At 40.7% G+C, this 15,447-nt stretch overlaps 1 long non-coding RNA gene across 1 annotated transcript; it reads left to right on the top strand.

Moving 5' to 3' along the window:
• Positions 1-670: 670 nt before the first annotated feature.
• LOC115652965 lies at positions 671-11,179 on the top strand. The gene is made up of 3 exons (XR_004000797.1): positions 671-781; positions 2,703-2,706; positions 11,168-11,179. It is a non-coding gene; the product is annotated as an uncharacterized LOC115652965 (long non-coding RNA).
• Positions 11,180-15,447: the final 4,268 nt, after the last annotated feature.

Here is a 15,447-nt window from a genome sequence, read left to right as displayed (position 1 = left end):
TATAGTCCCCACATCCCTAGCTCTTGTTGGTCTCAGTCTACTTCTCTCCCCACTTTGCTCCTAACCCCTTCTCATTCAATTCAAGCTGCAATCTCCTCCTCCTCCTCACAGCCTAGTTTCTAGCAAGGAGGAAAGGGGGAGGCACTGATCACATAAGAACGACCATACTGGGTCAGACCAGAGGTCCATCCAGCCCAGTATCCTGTCTATTGACAGTGGCCAATGCCAGGTGCCCCAGAGGCAGTGAACCTAACAGGTAATGATCAAGTGATCTCTCTCCTGCTATCCTCTGACAAACAGAGGCTAGGGACACCATTCCTTACCCATCCTGGCTAATAGCCATTAATGGACTTAACCTCCATGAATTTATCCAGTTCTCCTTTAAATGCTATTATAGTCCTACCCTTCACAACCTCCTCAGGTAAGGAGTTCCACAAGTTGACTGTGCGCTGTGTGAAGAAGAACTTTCTTTTATTTGTTTTAAACCTGCTGTCTAATAATTTCATTTGGTGACCCCTAGTTCTTGTGTTATGGGAATAAGTAAATAACTTTCCCTTATCTACTTTCTCCACATCACTCATAATATTATATACCTCTATCATATCCTCCCTTAATCTACTCTTTTCCAAGCTGAAAAGTCCAAGCCTCTTTAATCTCTCCTCCTATGAGACCCTCTCCAAATCCCTAATCATTTTAGTTGCCCTTCTCTGAACCTTTTCTAGTGCCAGTATATCTTTTTTTGTGATGAAGCGACCACATCTGTACGGTTCACACAAAATGTGTGCATACCATTGATTTATATAAGGACAATAAGATATATTCTCCATCTTATTCTCTATCCCCTTTTTAATGATTTCTAACATCCTGTTTGCTTTTTTGACTGCCTCTGCACACTGCATGGACATCTTCAGAGAACTATCCACGATGACTCCAAGATATTTTTCCTGATTTGTTGTAGCTAAATCAGCCCCTATCATATTGTATGTATATTTGGGGTTATTTTTTCCAATGTACATTATTTTACATTTATCCACATTAAATTTAATTTGCCATTTTGTTGCCCAATCACTTAGTTTTGTGAGATCTTTTTGAAGTTCTTCACAGTCTGCTTGGGTCTTAACTATCTTGAGCAGTTTAATATCATCTGCAAACTTTGTCACCTCACTTTTTACCCCTTTCTCCAGATCATTTATGAATAAGTTGAATAGGATTGGTCCTAGGACTGACCCTTCGGGAACACCACTAGTTTCCTTGTTTTATTAGGGTTTCCATTCCTTATTCCCTTTTAAACAAAGATTTTGTTTATATACATAAACAGAAATTGGTCCAGTGAAAGGTATTACCTCACCTATCTTGTCTTTCTAATATCCTGGGACCAACACAGCTGCAACTACACTGCATGAAAGAACAATGACATTTAAGACCCCAATCTTGCAAATACTTACAAAGGTGCTTAACTCTACAGACATGAATAGTTCCATTGATTAATATGAAATCAATGAAGACAAGTGCAAAGTACTTCATTTAGGAAGGAAAAAATCAAAGGCACAACTTCAAAATGGCAAATATTTTTCTAGGTGATAGTACTGCTGAAAAGGATCTGAATATGAGTTGTCAATTTGAGGTAGCAGCAAAAGAAGGCTAATATGATTCTGGGATGTATTAACAACAGTGTTATATATAACATAGGAGATAACTGCCCCACTCTACTCAGCACTTATGTGGCTCCAGCTGAAGTTCTGCATCCAGTTCTGGGCACTACAATTTAGGAAAGATGTGGACACATTGGAAAGAGTCCAGAGGACAGCAACATAAATTATAAAAAGTTTAGAAAATCTGACATATGAGGGAAGATTTAAAAAAAAACCCTGGATATATTTACTCTTGAGAAGACTAAGGTGGGACCTGATAACAGTCTTCCAATATGTTAAGGGCTGTTATAAAGAGGATAGAGATCAAGTGTTTTCTATGTCCATTGAAGGTAGGTCAAGATGTCATGGGTTTATTCTGAAGCAAAGGATATTTAGGTTAGATATTAGTAAAATAAATTCGAACTATAATGGGTAGTTAAGCTTTGAAATAGGAATTCTAAGGGACATTCCAAGGGATGTCATGGAGTCCTCATAATTAGAAGCATCTAAAAACAAGTTGACAAACACCTGTCAGGGATGTTCTAGGGTTACTTTGTCCTTCCTCGGCACAGGGGACTGGATTTGATGACTTTTTAAGGTCCTAGCTCTACATTTCTATGATTCTATTGACCAAAAAGTTAAGCATGTACATGTTTGCTGGATTAGGATCTGAATGACTTCTGTACCTCACTGAGATTTAGTGTGGTCTAGTGGACTGAATGCAAGTCTGGTTCCCAAGATCTCCTGTAGTCTAGTCCTCACTGCCACTGTCTCACTATATGAGACTGGGCATATCATTTAACTTTTCAATACCTCAATTTACCTATGTAAAATAGGGATAATACTTACTCAGCTGAAAGAGGAGTTGTGAAGCCTAATTTCTTAATGTTTGTGATGTTCTTATACATCTTTTGAGGGAAGGTGCTGGTAAGTGCTAAGAACAGTATTATTGATTATTTCTCTTACGATTATATATGATGAAGAACCAAATCATTTATTTATCATGAAGTACCAGATGTCTGAGTGTGGATGTTCCGATGTTGGTTCTCAGCTTGCCACAGAAAAGTTTAGATTCGTTTACAAATAAAAGTAAGCAAGTCTGTTTATTCATGTCTGAATATTGGTAACATCATAGCATAAATTCAATTTACAAATATTGTTACCAAAAGAATTAAAAATTACTACTCAGAAGGTTGTTTTCACGAAGGCAGGTCTGTAGGTGGAGACATTAGACCATACTTCAATTACAAAAAAATTATATATAAGCTATTGTTTTCTTATGATCCTAGCAAAAGATTCATCATTTGGAGATGACATTTTATTTTGGAAACCTTAATTATTTTTGTTGGACAGGAGTCTCCTTTACAAGATTTACTTGATGCTACCACCACCACCACTGAATATTAATGAATAATATTAGTGTCAATCACTGTTACATATGTGGAGCTGATATCCATATGATTACGTACAGAAAGGCACATGCTAAATATTTACATCATGCACATTTAGACCACCACACCTGCTCTCTATTAGCCTACTAATCCACCTCCCCAGGACTTAATCTAACCTTTCAAACTCTAAGCATCTGGAAACAACCACCATTTTTTTTTAAGATCAATCTGCTATTGGTTCCCCTTGTAACAATGTGCTAAATTCTTCAGCTGACCCATCTTGTTAGCAGGCATTGGAACCCTTCAGGGAGATGCGAATTGAACTATTGTCACTCAGTACAGCTGGTGTATAGTGGCTAGTTAAATATAAAGGAGATGGGAATGGCTTTTCAACAAATGGACCAAGGGGCTAGTGCTGGCAGCAAGGTGGTGGTGGAAAACTAGGCAGAAGCATACCTTGAGGCAAAACTTGGGCTGGAGGTTTGTTTTATTTTAAGCTGCTAGTTAAAAAAAGCCAACCTCTTGGAAGTGTTTCTTAATGCAGGGTGAGAATGTCACATACTATCACCTTCCAAATATAGAATTTTCCCTGAAAAAATTAAGTACTATGCCAACAATAGCTTTTCTATACTTCACAAATGTAAAAGCCAAGATATATTGTACATCCCTGTGGGGATAAAAATGGGAGTTTTTTCAGTAGGAGCTAACATTCATTTCTAATTCTGAAAAGGGCTAAGACTTTTATATCATGACATTTCTAGTCATAGAAAAGCTGTTTCAGGTATTTTGTACTGATTTTGATGCCTCTGTCTCTCAGATTGGCACATTCAGCACCAGTGGAAGACTTTGTCATTTAAAATGAGTGCTGGAGAAAAATGCAACGTTATTCCCTGGAATATGTAGTAGATAATAACTACTGTATCAAAATCTAAAGGAAACCTTTTTTACTTTAAGGCATACAGTACCTAGTACAATTTGTTTTAAAATAACATTGAATTGCATTGCAAATAGAAAATGCAGATGTACCACCCGTGTTAAGAAAAAACAATTGTGTATTCATTAAGCTAGTTAAAAATATACCAACTATACCGCAACATCTCATAGAGAGAGCACAGACTGTATAAAAGGCAAAGTCTTAGATGTCTTCCAAGCCCTTGGATACCTGGAAAGGGAAAACCATTTTAAGTTTCACAAATAATTAACTCAGATATTCCATACATAAGAAAAATTCTATTTACTCTAACAGATGAGTTTAAAAATTGAACTTGATAATAAGAAAAACAGGAATTGGTAAAAAGGTAGGACAATCTATAGGCGAAGATTTGTTTATGGTTGTAATTGAGAAGTCAGATTAGAAATGGCAATGGATTCACATATATGATTTAAATTAAACTATGTATTGTAAATACTTCCACTTTGCAGTCGGAACAGATAAGACATGACATACCAAGGATTCTTATTACTGACAACAGACTCCATTTCTCAAATGCAGAATTTCAGGGATTTGTAAATTCCATCCAGTTTAAGTCCATCGCCTCTTCACCAAAATATCCAGAAGGCAGATATGGGAATATTTTTCATAAAAAAAAATGCAAAAAAGTGCCCTTTTCTTTTAAGCAAAATCCAAAATTTCAACAAGAAAATGACAGAAAACCCCCCCATAGCTGAAAACTTGAAATTCTGAAAATTTCTAGCTGAGAGCAACATGATTTGGGGCAAAGGTATTCAGATACTGAAATATCTCTCAAAGAATGCTAAATGGGACAATAAATATCCATATTGCAGTTTAGAAATACACCAAAAGAAGGACCGGATTACATGGAGGAGAGCAGCCTCTTCTGTACTTCCAGGTAGAGGCCAAGGACAGTGGCATCACCACCTGACCTGGGCCCAGTCAGTAGCCATAGCACCACCAACAGATGTGAAGGAGTGTGACCATGCCAGTGGAAGTACCAGCAATCTCCTAGACTGGCAAGTACAGGGCCTGACTGATGGTGCCCTCAGCCCAGAAAGCAAGGGAAGAGATGCAGGGGCGGCTCTAGGTATTTTGCCACCCCAAGCACAGCAGGCAGGCTGCCTGCGGCGGCTTGCCTGCGGGAGGTCCCCAGTCCTGCAGATTCGGCAGCAGCCTGCGGGAGGTCCACCGAAGCCGTGGGACCAGCGGACCCTCCGCAGGCATGCCGCTGAAGGTAACCTGCCTGCTGCCCTCGTGGTGACCGGCAGAGCACTCCTCGTGGCTTGCCGCCCCAGGCACGCGCTTGGCGTGCTGGTGCCTGGAGCCGCCCCAGAAGAGATGAATATAGGGAATTGTCTCCCCATAGGTGACTGGGAGAAGCATTTGTATATTCACTTGAGGTAGAGATGGAAAAAACCCACCCCAGACTGAGGCATGCTGAGGCCAGAAGAGGGGGATGATTGCCCTACATGGGAAATAGGCCAGTTAGTTGTGATTTTTGAATTTGTGTGATTCATAAATAAATAATTTTGTATCTTCAGTAGTTTCTCAGCTGAATTTTCACAGTAATGACCAATAATGTTATATGTGTGGTTTTCTTCTTTTTAAATGTGAAGAAAAATTGCAATTGATAAAATATCTTTGATTCCTGTTTAAATAACATGACTAGGCGAACAACATTGTCATTCAATGTTTTTTTTCTTATTTACAGTGCTGTGCCTGGTATCTCCCCTTTTCTCACCAACCTCATTCACTGAGGTTTCTCTTTTTTCCACAATCTGGCAATTTAGACTAGGCCGCTGTTGATATTAGGTAATTTTCTGCTATCTAAAGTGAGTTTTTGGGCTTCATTTTCCCTTCACTTTAAACCAGTATAAGTTCATTGCTTCAGTGGAATTACTCCAGTTACTCCAGTCATTTATATTCTATGTTATGATTACAGAATGAACAGATTAAGTGAGTAATCTCTCATGTCAGAAATTTATGGGATCATCATATAATACCAATGTTGGATTGAACATTCAAATCATTATAAATACTATGAAATGCTATGGCTTCCCACAGCTTGGTCTCCCAGGGACATAGCTATGGATTTGTTCTGCTTTGCAATAGTTTATGTACTGATTTGCTTGTTTTTTTGGTGAAGCTAACTCTCGTACAGTATAGTTTTTCTATTTTTCTCTCCAAAGAATACGAAGCGAGAGAAGTGCCATATAATATGCATATCAATACAACATGTTATTTAAAAGCTTGCTAAATTCAAGACACATCTATGGATTAAAAGGAGATATGTGTGTGTATATATATATATACAGCCCTCCATTTTTACAATCTCTAGATGTGTCTTGAAATTAGCAAGCTTTCAAATAACATATTGTATTGATATGTATATTATATGGCACTTCTCTTGCTTTATATTCTCTGGGGAGAAAAATAGATGCATGATATTGAAAAAAATTCACTATACAGTACTGTGATGGTGTGTACAAGTCACACACTGGGGACGTAAGGGTTAAGGAGCAGCCCTGGGAAGCAATGCTAAGTCACCCCTTCTGGCATGCTCACAGTGCAGGCTAGGCTCAAAAGAGATAAGCTCAGATCAGTCAGCATGGATAGGTCAGAAGAACAGTTGTGAATTGCAGGCTCCTCGAACAGCTGGGACCAAGGCCCATTCTCAGGCTGCTGTGAGCCTCTCAACCACGGAGGTTGACAACAACAAACTGTGAGTGTGAGAGGAAGACCCCCTCGTGTGTAACCAGGGAGGAGTCCCAGGGAAACTCGGAGCAAACCATTGGCACCAGCAGAGGAACTGAAGCCATGGTAGGAAGTGGCCCAAGGAGCAGGCATAGGGGAACCCACCCCCAAGCCACACATAAGGAACTACTATTTACTGGGCCCACAGTTGGAACCTACTGAAGCAGGCAGGGCCAGGTTCACCTACTTCCAGCCTCTGGCTCTCGCCGCTGGACAGCACAGCCATGTATTCTTGCCATTAGGTGACACAGCTCAGAATATTATCACTAGGTAGTACTGCCAGGCTCAGACACCAAAATTCCCCCAACATGTGGTGGAGAATACAGGCAACATCCGGGTTCTGTTAAAAGGAACACCAGAAAACTGATTGAATTGTTCTAAAAGGGACTATGGAGACCAAACAGCTGTTGAAATGGATGATGGAGAACCAACAACAAAACAGGCACCCCAGCAACAGGGACAGACACTACAGTAAATGGCAGGTCATCAGCAACAGCAAGCAACCTAGCAGTGGCAGCAACAGCTGCTTCAGAAGTTGGCTGCCCAGGATCATGCACAGTAGGAACGCCTGACCCAGCAAATGGTAGCACTACTGCAGCCTCCCTCCCCTCCCCCGGGGCAAATCTAATATTGAGACACTCAAACCCATGCCCATCAGGCTTATGAAAATGTGGCCCGGTGGTGACTCAGAAGCCTTCCTGGTCACTTTTGAGTGCCCCGTAGCCACCGGAACAGTGGGCCCCCCTGAAAGCCCTATATTTGATGGGCCCAGCACAAGCAGCCTATCGAGACTTGGATCACACAGAAGTATTAGAGTATGCCAAGGTAAAGGCAGCCATCCTTGACTAACTGGATATCAACCCTGAGATGTTCAGCTAAAGATTCTGCAAAGAGAGATGCCCACCTTGAGCCTGGCCCCAAGTGGCAGTGGCTCAATGCCTAAAGCAACTTTATTGGCACCGGTTGGACACAAAGAAGTGGACCAGAGTAGAAGTGGAAGAACCTATGGTGTCAGAACAGTTCATTCAAATTCTCCCAGCTGGAGGGAAGGAGTGGGTGAAGTGCCTTGATTTTGATATAAGGACTTGATTCTGATGGAAAATTACATGCCAGCCAAAGATTCGTCCTCCCTGATACTTAGGCCTTGCTGATGCTTAGGTCCAGGAACCAAGATGCCAACCCTGAATGAGGCAGACTCTGAGGGGCAGCCAACGGAAACTAAACTAGCTGTATGCCAGGGAGTTGTCCCTGCCATAGGTGTGGGGCGAGGCCTTAACCACTGAGGTGGAATGTAGGGGAAGCTGAGGTCTCTGGAGAAAGGGATGCACTCCACCTAGAAGACCCATCCCCCATGGGAGCAAGCAGTCACTGGGGACACCAAAGTGCAATTACTTCAAGTGTGGTCAGCAGGGGCATTTTAGGTGGGAGTGTCCCTTCATTGGACTGCACTACAGGCAGGCATGGATGAGAGGCACCAGAACCCAGAAACAGCCCAGGCAAGGTGCTGCTGCCTGTACAAGTGAATGGCACTTGAATGATGGGTGTAGTGGACTCTGGGTGTTGCCACATGGTCATACAAACGAGCTTAGTAGAGTTCCCTGACATGGCAGGGACCCCAATCTAACTCCAGTGTATCCATAGATGTGCAACCCTACTGTGAACTAGTGCCTGGTGTAGGTCACAGCTGAGAATGCCAAATTCAGGACAGACTGATTTAAGAAATAGGGCAGATACATCCTAAACTTGTGGTTATTCTACATTAGAGTTCACCAAGCCAGTAACAACATAAGCCCCCATATCACTACACTGCTTAACAATAACCTAAAGACACAATCTCCTTAGGCAATACAGCCCCTATCACCACCCAGACATCAGATCTTTATGATCCAAGCTTACTGAAAACCAAATGCACCATACAAAAGATTCTACCAATCCCAAAGAATCAGACACTTACCCCCAGTCAATATATATTCCAGATCTTACCCAAATATCATTCTGTCAAACAATCCTTAGTAAACTAATTAAAGATTTTATTAATAATAAACAAGAGAGTTATTAAATGGTTAAAGGAATCATATACTTCACAACTGATTTCAGAGTTTGTAGGTCAGGATAACAGCAGTGATGTTAAATCACAGGTTGGGAGTCATTCAGTCCTTTGTTCAAAGCTTCCTTAGAAAATCACTGTTCAGAGATGAGAAGCAGGAAAGAAGAGATGTGACAGCTTCCACTTTTATACCTCAGCTCATGAGCATGGAAAGTTACTGGCAAAAGATGGAGTCTTAGATCACAGGTCCTCACATGCTTTGCTGAATCATAGGGGTATTCACTGAGTCAGTGTTCCTTTAGGAGTTTTCAGGAGGGTCACTGGAGTAGTTGTCCTTAATAGGCCATCAGGGAGGCTGGCTAGCATTGATGCAAATCTGTCTGTAGAGTGGAAGGGGTGTCACCCAGGAACACAACACATGTTTGAGATACAAATGCATAGCAAATATTAGTAACTTCATATACAAAGATGAGACATGCATGTAAACAGGATTATTATACTTTGCAGATTACAACTTTTCCATTGATATCTTACAGGACATATTTTGATTAAGATTTAGTGTAATTGTGCAACAGTGGTGATATATTAGTGACTGCAAAAGTAGTTTATCATTTTAGTTTTTCAGCCTTTGCAACAACCCCTTACGAGTTTGTTCACTGTGCATTTGGGGTACCATATGGCATAGTTGACTATATTAATATATGAAGGAACCCTGCTGTGCTCATCTTGAGGAGACCCACTAGATACATCCCCATTTGTTCAAAGAGTATGCCTACCAATGGGAGGTAGAATTAGGAGCCTTTGGCATCCCACTGGGACCACTATCATTCTTTCTATGAGTGTCACATCTACCCCATGACAAAAATTGCAGCTGGAAGTGGGATGATGTATGGAGACTTGGGAGTGGGATGATGCATGGAGACTTGGCAAGCTGGTTTAGTGGTCACTCTGGTCTTCTCCATGATATTGGGATAGGACTGGAGATGATTTGGGGAGCTCTTGCAGCAGTAGAACAAAGGCCCCCTCATCAAAAATAACCTTCACCCCAAAAACAAGGAGGATCATGGCCAGAATAAGGCAGAAGGCTCTGCGGAGGGCCCCTCAGGCAAGCCAAGGATGCCAACCCGACAACATGCTAGTTCAAGGTGACTTGTGAAACAGAGTCTCAGCTAGTTACCAGAAGATAAGGACTTTGCCTGAGAACAGCAAGAGAACCAGACTGAGCTGGCCGGGGAGCAGGTAATCATCCCCAGCTAGGAGGTGGGCAAAACCCTCATTCAAAGCAGTGGCTCCACTTTAATCTCCAGAATGAGCAACTCTATCACATGACAAGAGACCCCCAAAACAGAGAGGTATTATGTCAAATCCTAGTACCCTACAAGTTCCAATGGAAGCTTCTCCATCTGGCCCACTGAGTGCTGTGCACAGGGCAACTGGAAAGGGAAAAGAGAGTGGACCTCACCTTCTTCTGGCTGAGGATCAACAGAGATCTTTGACTTTTGTGCCTTGTACCCTGATGCCAGCTGGCAGGTCCCAAAAGGATGCCAAAGGCCCCATGATTCTACCTCCCATTGGTAGGCATACTCTTTGAACAAATGGGGATATACCTAGGGTTCCCTCAAGATGACCACAGCAGGGTACCTTCACATATTAATATAGTCAACTATGCCACATGGTATTCCAAATGAATGGTGAACAAACTCATGAGGGTCATTGTGAAGGTTGGAAAACTAAAAGAAGTATTTATGGATTGGGAGGTCCAACTTCTCATCTAAATTGATGCAGGAGCTTTGCTAAGGATTAAGACCCTGAAGACTTCCATCTACCACTCACAGTCAGATGGGTTAGTGGAATGATTCAACGAAACCCTGAAGGCCATGTTACGAAAGTTTTTTGACTCAGAACCCTGGCACTGGGACCAGTTACTACCATCATTACTGTTTGCTATAGAGGATGTCCCCCAAGCTTCCACCAGATTCTGACCCTTTGTGTTTCTATATGGGAGACAGACCAAGGGGCTTTTGAAGTACTGTTTGAAATGATGAGGAAGATAGGCCTGGTCAACTGAGATCTGTTTCCCTAAGAAAGGGAAGGAAACACAGATTTACCATATCAATCTCCTGAAGCCTGCAAAGCTCAGGAAGGCTTTCTGATAGCCATGCATGCCCCAGAACCCAGGCTGGAGCCTGAAGCCAGGCCATTACTGGACCTAACACCTGTGCTAATGGTGTCGGAGCTGATCCCAGCACAGCAAGCTCAACTGCTGAAGCTGATGCAGGCCTTCCCTGTGGTGTTCTTAGCCCTCCCAGGAAGGAAACACCTAACCCATCACCAGATTGCAATGATACCTGGAAAAAAGGCACATGAGAATTATTGATCTGTGCCAAAGAAGATGTGGGCAATGGTTCGCAGGAACTCCAGGCTATGCTGACCCTAGGAATCATCGAAGAGTCCCACAGTGAGTGGAGGAACCCCATCATACTTGTGCCAAAATCTGATGGTACAACCCAGTTCTGTATAGACTTCAGAAAGGTCAATGTGAGGGCATGCTGTGATGCCTACCAGATGCTCCAGGTGGATAAGCTGTTAGAGAGATTGGGGAGTGCCGAGTATATCTCCATGCTGGACTTACTAACAGATTATTGTAAAATCCCCCTGGCAAGAAAGTCCCAGGAGAAGATGGCCTTCCTGACAGCCTTTGACCTCTATCCATTTGTGACGATGCCCTTTGGCTTACATGGAGTGGCAATAATCTTTAGGTGACTAATGGACTAGGTGCTGAGACCCCACAATCAGTACACCACAGCCTATATTGATGGCATAGTCATCTATAGTAACAGCTGAGAGTACCACATACATCACATCACCATGTTTGTTCAAGCCCTCCACTGAACTTATACTAATGAGGGCATTCTAACCAAATGACTGAGGACCTTCCAATGATTTGGAAGCAACCAGATACTTATCAAACCAGCAGTTTATTCAATCATTGCTACAAGCCTGATCCAAGAACTTTGCAATTCTTGTATACATTTGTTCCTTTAACCAATTTTAACTCTCATTTATCTTTCTTTTTTTTATAAATAAACCTTTAGATTTTAGATACTAAAGGATTGGCAACAGCATGATTACTGGGTAAGATCTGTGTTACATATTGACCTGGGTATGTGGCTGGTCCTTTGGTTTTAGAAGAATCCTTTGTTTGATTAAATTGGTTTCAAATAACCACTCATCTTTAAGTCTAAGGTCTGGATGTTGAATCCAGGACTTGAATGCGTAAGGAGACTGCTTTTATGACTTCTTGTTAGCCAATGAAATAGAAGTTTACTTTTGTTGCTGGTGTGGTATATCTTGTGGGAGAATAACCATCACTTTTAGTGTGTGTCTGCCCTTTTTCCCAGCATCTTGTCCTGAATTTGTTATTCTCAGTTGTGACGCACAGAAATACAGTGATAGGGTTTCACTGCTGTGGACTATCACCACTAGGCAACACATCCCAGAATATCACCACTAGGCAGTACTGCTGGGTTCAGACACCAAACCTCCTCACGCCCTGAGAGGGACAAATCTTCACCACAAACTCAAGCAAATCAGAAGCCAGCGTCTCACTTTTGTATAGCACTCTAGCAGAAGATAATAAAGCTGAATATATGTTTTAATCCATAAGGAAGAATAGAGAAGAAGTGCACAATGCCTGAGAGACATAGCGTTTTATGACAAAGAAAAGCACACCTTAACTACAGGTCAAGAAATAAACACAGATGCAGTATAACCTGTCACTGGGGAATCAAAAGTCTCAGAATAATAGGTGAAGTAAAGTCTTTGCATGTCTGTCTGAAAAGAAATTCAGTGCAAACCATTATGAGGAGGAAGGATGATTTAGGGATGTGTAAGAATACAAGAAAATATTCAAAAGGAAATCTTCTTTTAAATGAGATTGAGGATTGAGAATACTCCCAGGAGAGGCTAAGTCTGACCTCCAAACATTCAGGAATTTAAATCACCACAAGCCACAGAAAACAATTCTGAAATAATAAATCTCCTGTATGTCAGTGATGTCACATTCATTTTAAGGAATTATGTGACATCAGAACCAAACCTCCCTTCAGTAGTAGGTGGTCCTCATACATATCAAGTTTTATGATGAACTGGCTTCAATCAGAGGTAATATCTTTATTAGGTTCATGCCCTCATCCTCTCCTCAAGGAGGAATTTTCATATGATGCCTGTAAAATACTACAAACCTTGGGATATGGTTCACTGAACAATGGTATTCATAAACTTTAATTTGTTTATGAACAAGATTTCATGTAATCTCTGGACATGGAAAGATCTGCTGCTTTCATTAGGGTACTAGTGAATGCTTTAATAAACTCAGCACTCAATATATCAATTTCTTCATGATTCTGTTGGATATATTTGATTAATAATTAAAAGGTTGATTTCTTTGCGACAGTAAGAAGTTTAGGATTATACCATCAAAACCCCAAAGTACATTGAAGTGTTGTGCAATGAATCCTATAGAACAGAAATCTACAAGTCCTGAGTTAACATTCAGTAGATTAAAACCTAGAAAAATTCCTCAGAAGATGGAATTTATTAAAAACAAACAAACAAGCATAATCCCTGAATGAATTTAGTGCTTATAAAATGTTTTGGCTTTGTCTGCTCTGGGGACCACAATCATCTCTATTCATCCCCGGAAAATGTACACAACTTGCTATTGTGAGATAAAGGATGGATGAATGACTATCAGAAATTAGTGCCATTTTGAATAATTAAATCATGAGCAGTAAAAGGGGAATAGACTTTAAAAAAAAAAAGGAGGATAGGTAGTTGGCAGTTTGCCTTGTGGTGGGAGGAAGATAAAATATGGCCAAAAATTGAAGGAAAAATGTACATAGCATGTATATATTGTATATATGGTGGGGTCTGAAAGAGATATTACTAGTAAATATATCTGACATATAATTCTGGCAGCTCAACCTGATGATAAACTTGGATTCATTTGTTTAACTGTGTGCAGTTGACACCTGGGAAGCCCTGCTAAAGGGCAGAGAAAGATTGTAAATGGTTGTTGGAAGTGAAAAAGGTGTATTGGTATCCCCATCATTAACAGTGCAATAGTTTTCTCTAGAGCAGTGAGTCAGACAGGCTGTTCAACCTTCAGACATGTCAGTGTGTGACAAGGCTATAAAAATGTGTGGCACAGGGTCAAAATGTGGACACCTGCTTTTGTCAGGTGTAACAACATCATTTTTCAGTGACAAAGTTAACCATAGAAACAGCATGTGTTTTTAAAGGTTGGTCTTCTAGTAGAGGCACTGTTTTCACCTTTTCTTCCTGTCTCTTTGCAATTATTATTATTATTTTATGTATTATTTTATTAATTAATTTGTTTATTATTTGGTTAGCATGTAATGGGAGCTACCATAAGTCTGAGCTTTCCAAACACTGAAGAAAAATGATCGCTTTTCAAGGGAACTCACACTCTAAAGACTGACAAATGTTAAGTAGATAGAGGCAAGCCAGAAAAGGGAGCAACAATAGACAATTTATATTCAAGTCCGTTTGATTAATTGTAAACAGTATGACGTATTAAAGAGAGACTTAAATGTGGATAAAGGGTAAGTACTTTATAGATGAGCTAAGGGGAACTGTACAGTGCATAGGGCAGAAGAAGATATGGTGGTGTCCTATGAGCAGAGAAGGAGAGAAGAGAGATGCTGGAACAAATTGTTAAAGGTATGTCTTGATGTGTCTGTATCTATTAATTCATATCATTTTTTGCCTCATTCTTGTATTTCATCTCCCTGCCCTTTCACCTGTCTTGCTGTGGCATGGAGTTACCTAATCTGAAGCCAGGATGGAATTACCGTACCTGCAAGTCCCATGTGCTCTCTTGATTACCTTAGGCCACAGTAACAAGCATAGCAGCACCTCTCATTAGTGTTTATCATCATGGTAATAGACTGGAAGTAGTTGCAACTCTCAGGGCTCAGGGAATTGACATGGATTCCAATTTAGTAGTCTCACTTGGAATTGCTGCATTTAGCTACTTGGAGAGAGCATTCCTCCTTCTGTGCCCTCTATGTTGAATGTATGCCCTCAAGCCAGTGATGTTGCACCAGGGATGAATTTAATCCACTATATAGAGAGATCACTTTTCCCACTACTTATATACAGTCACATCTGTGAAGAAAAGATGGCAGAGTATTACCCAAGAGCAGACTTTGCACAGATGTAGGACTGAAAATGATAAATAACGTATCCACCTGAAGTCCTGAATAAATATTTCATACGTGCCATTTTTACATCTTCCTCAGAAAGTAGAAAACTATGCAGTGTCCACGTTATTTATTTATTTTGTTTTATTTTATTTTATTTTATTTTATTTTAATTTAATTTTATTTATTTATTTATTTATTATTTTTTATTAACTTGTCCATTTCTTTCCAGTTCCTTGCCTCATTTCCAGTTTTTATTAGCTTACATGGCCCTATCTGCCAAAAATTGATGTCAGGCAATGTTGTATTGGCCCAGAAGAGCATTCATCGTTTTAACTAATAAGGTTATAATGACCATTTTTGTCATTACAGTTCATAGTTGGCAGAAGAGCTATAGCAGGTGGATTGAGACCTCCTAACAAGATAACATCAGTGTAGTCAT

Source organism: Gopherus evgoodei, chromosome 5, assembly GCF_007399415.2.
Source record: "Gopherus evgoodei ecotype Sinaloan lineage chromosome 5, rGopEvg1_v1.p, whole genome shotgun sequence".
Classification (NCBI taxonomy): domain Eukaryota; kingdom Metazoa; phylum Chordata; order Testudines; family Testudinidae; genus Gopherus; species Gopherus evgoodei.
This window is presented reverse-complemented; position numbering and strand designations above follow the sequence as displayed.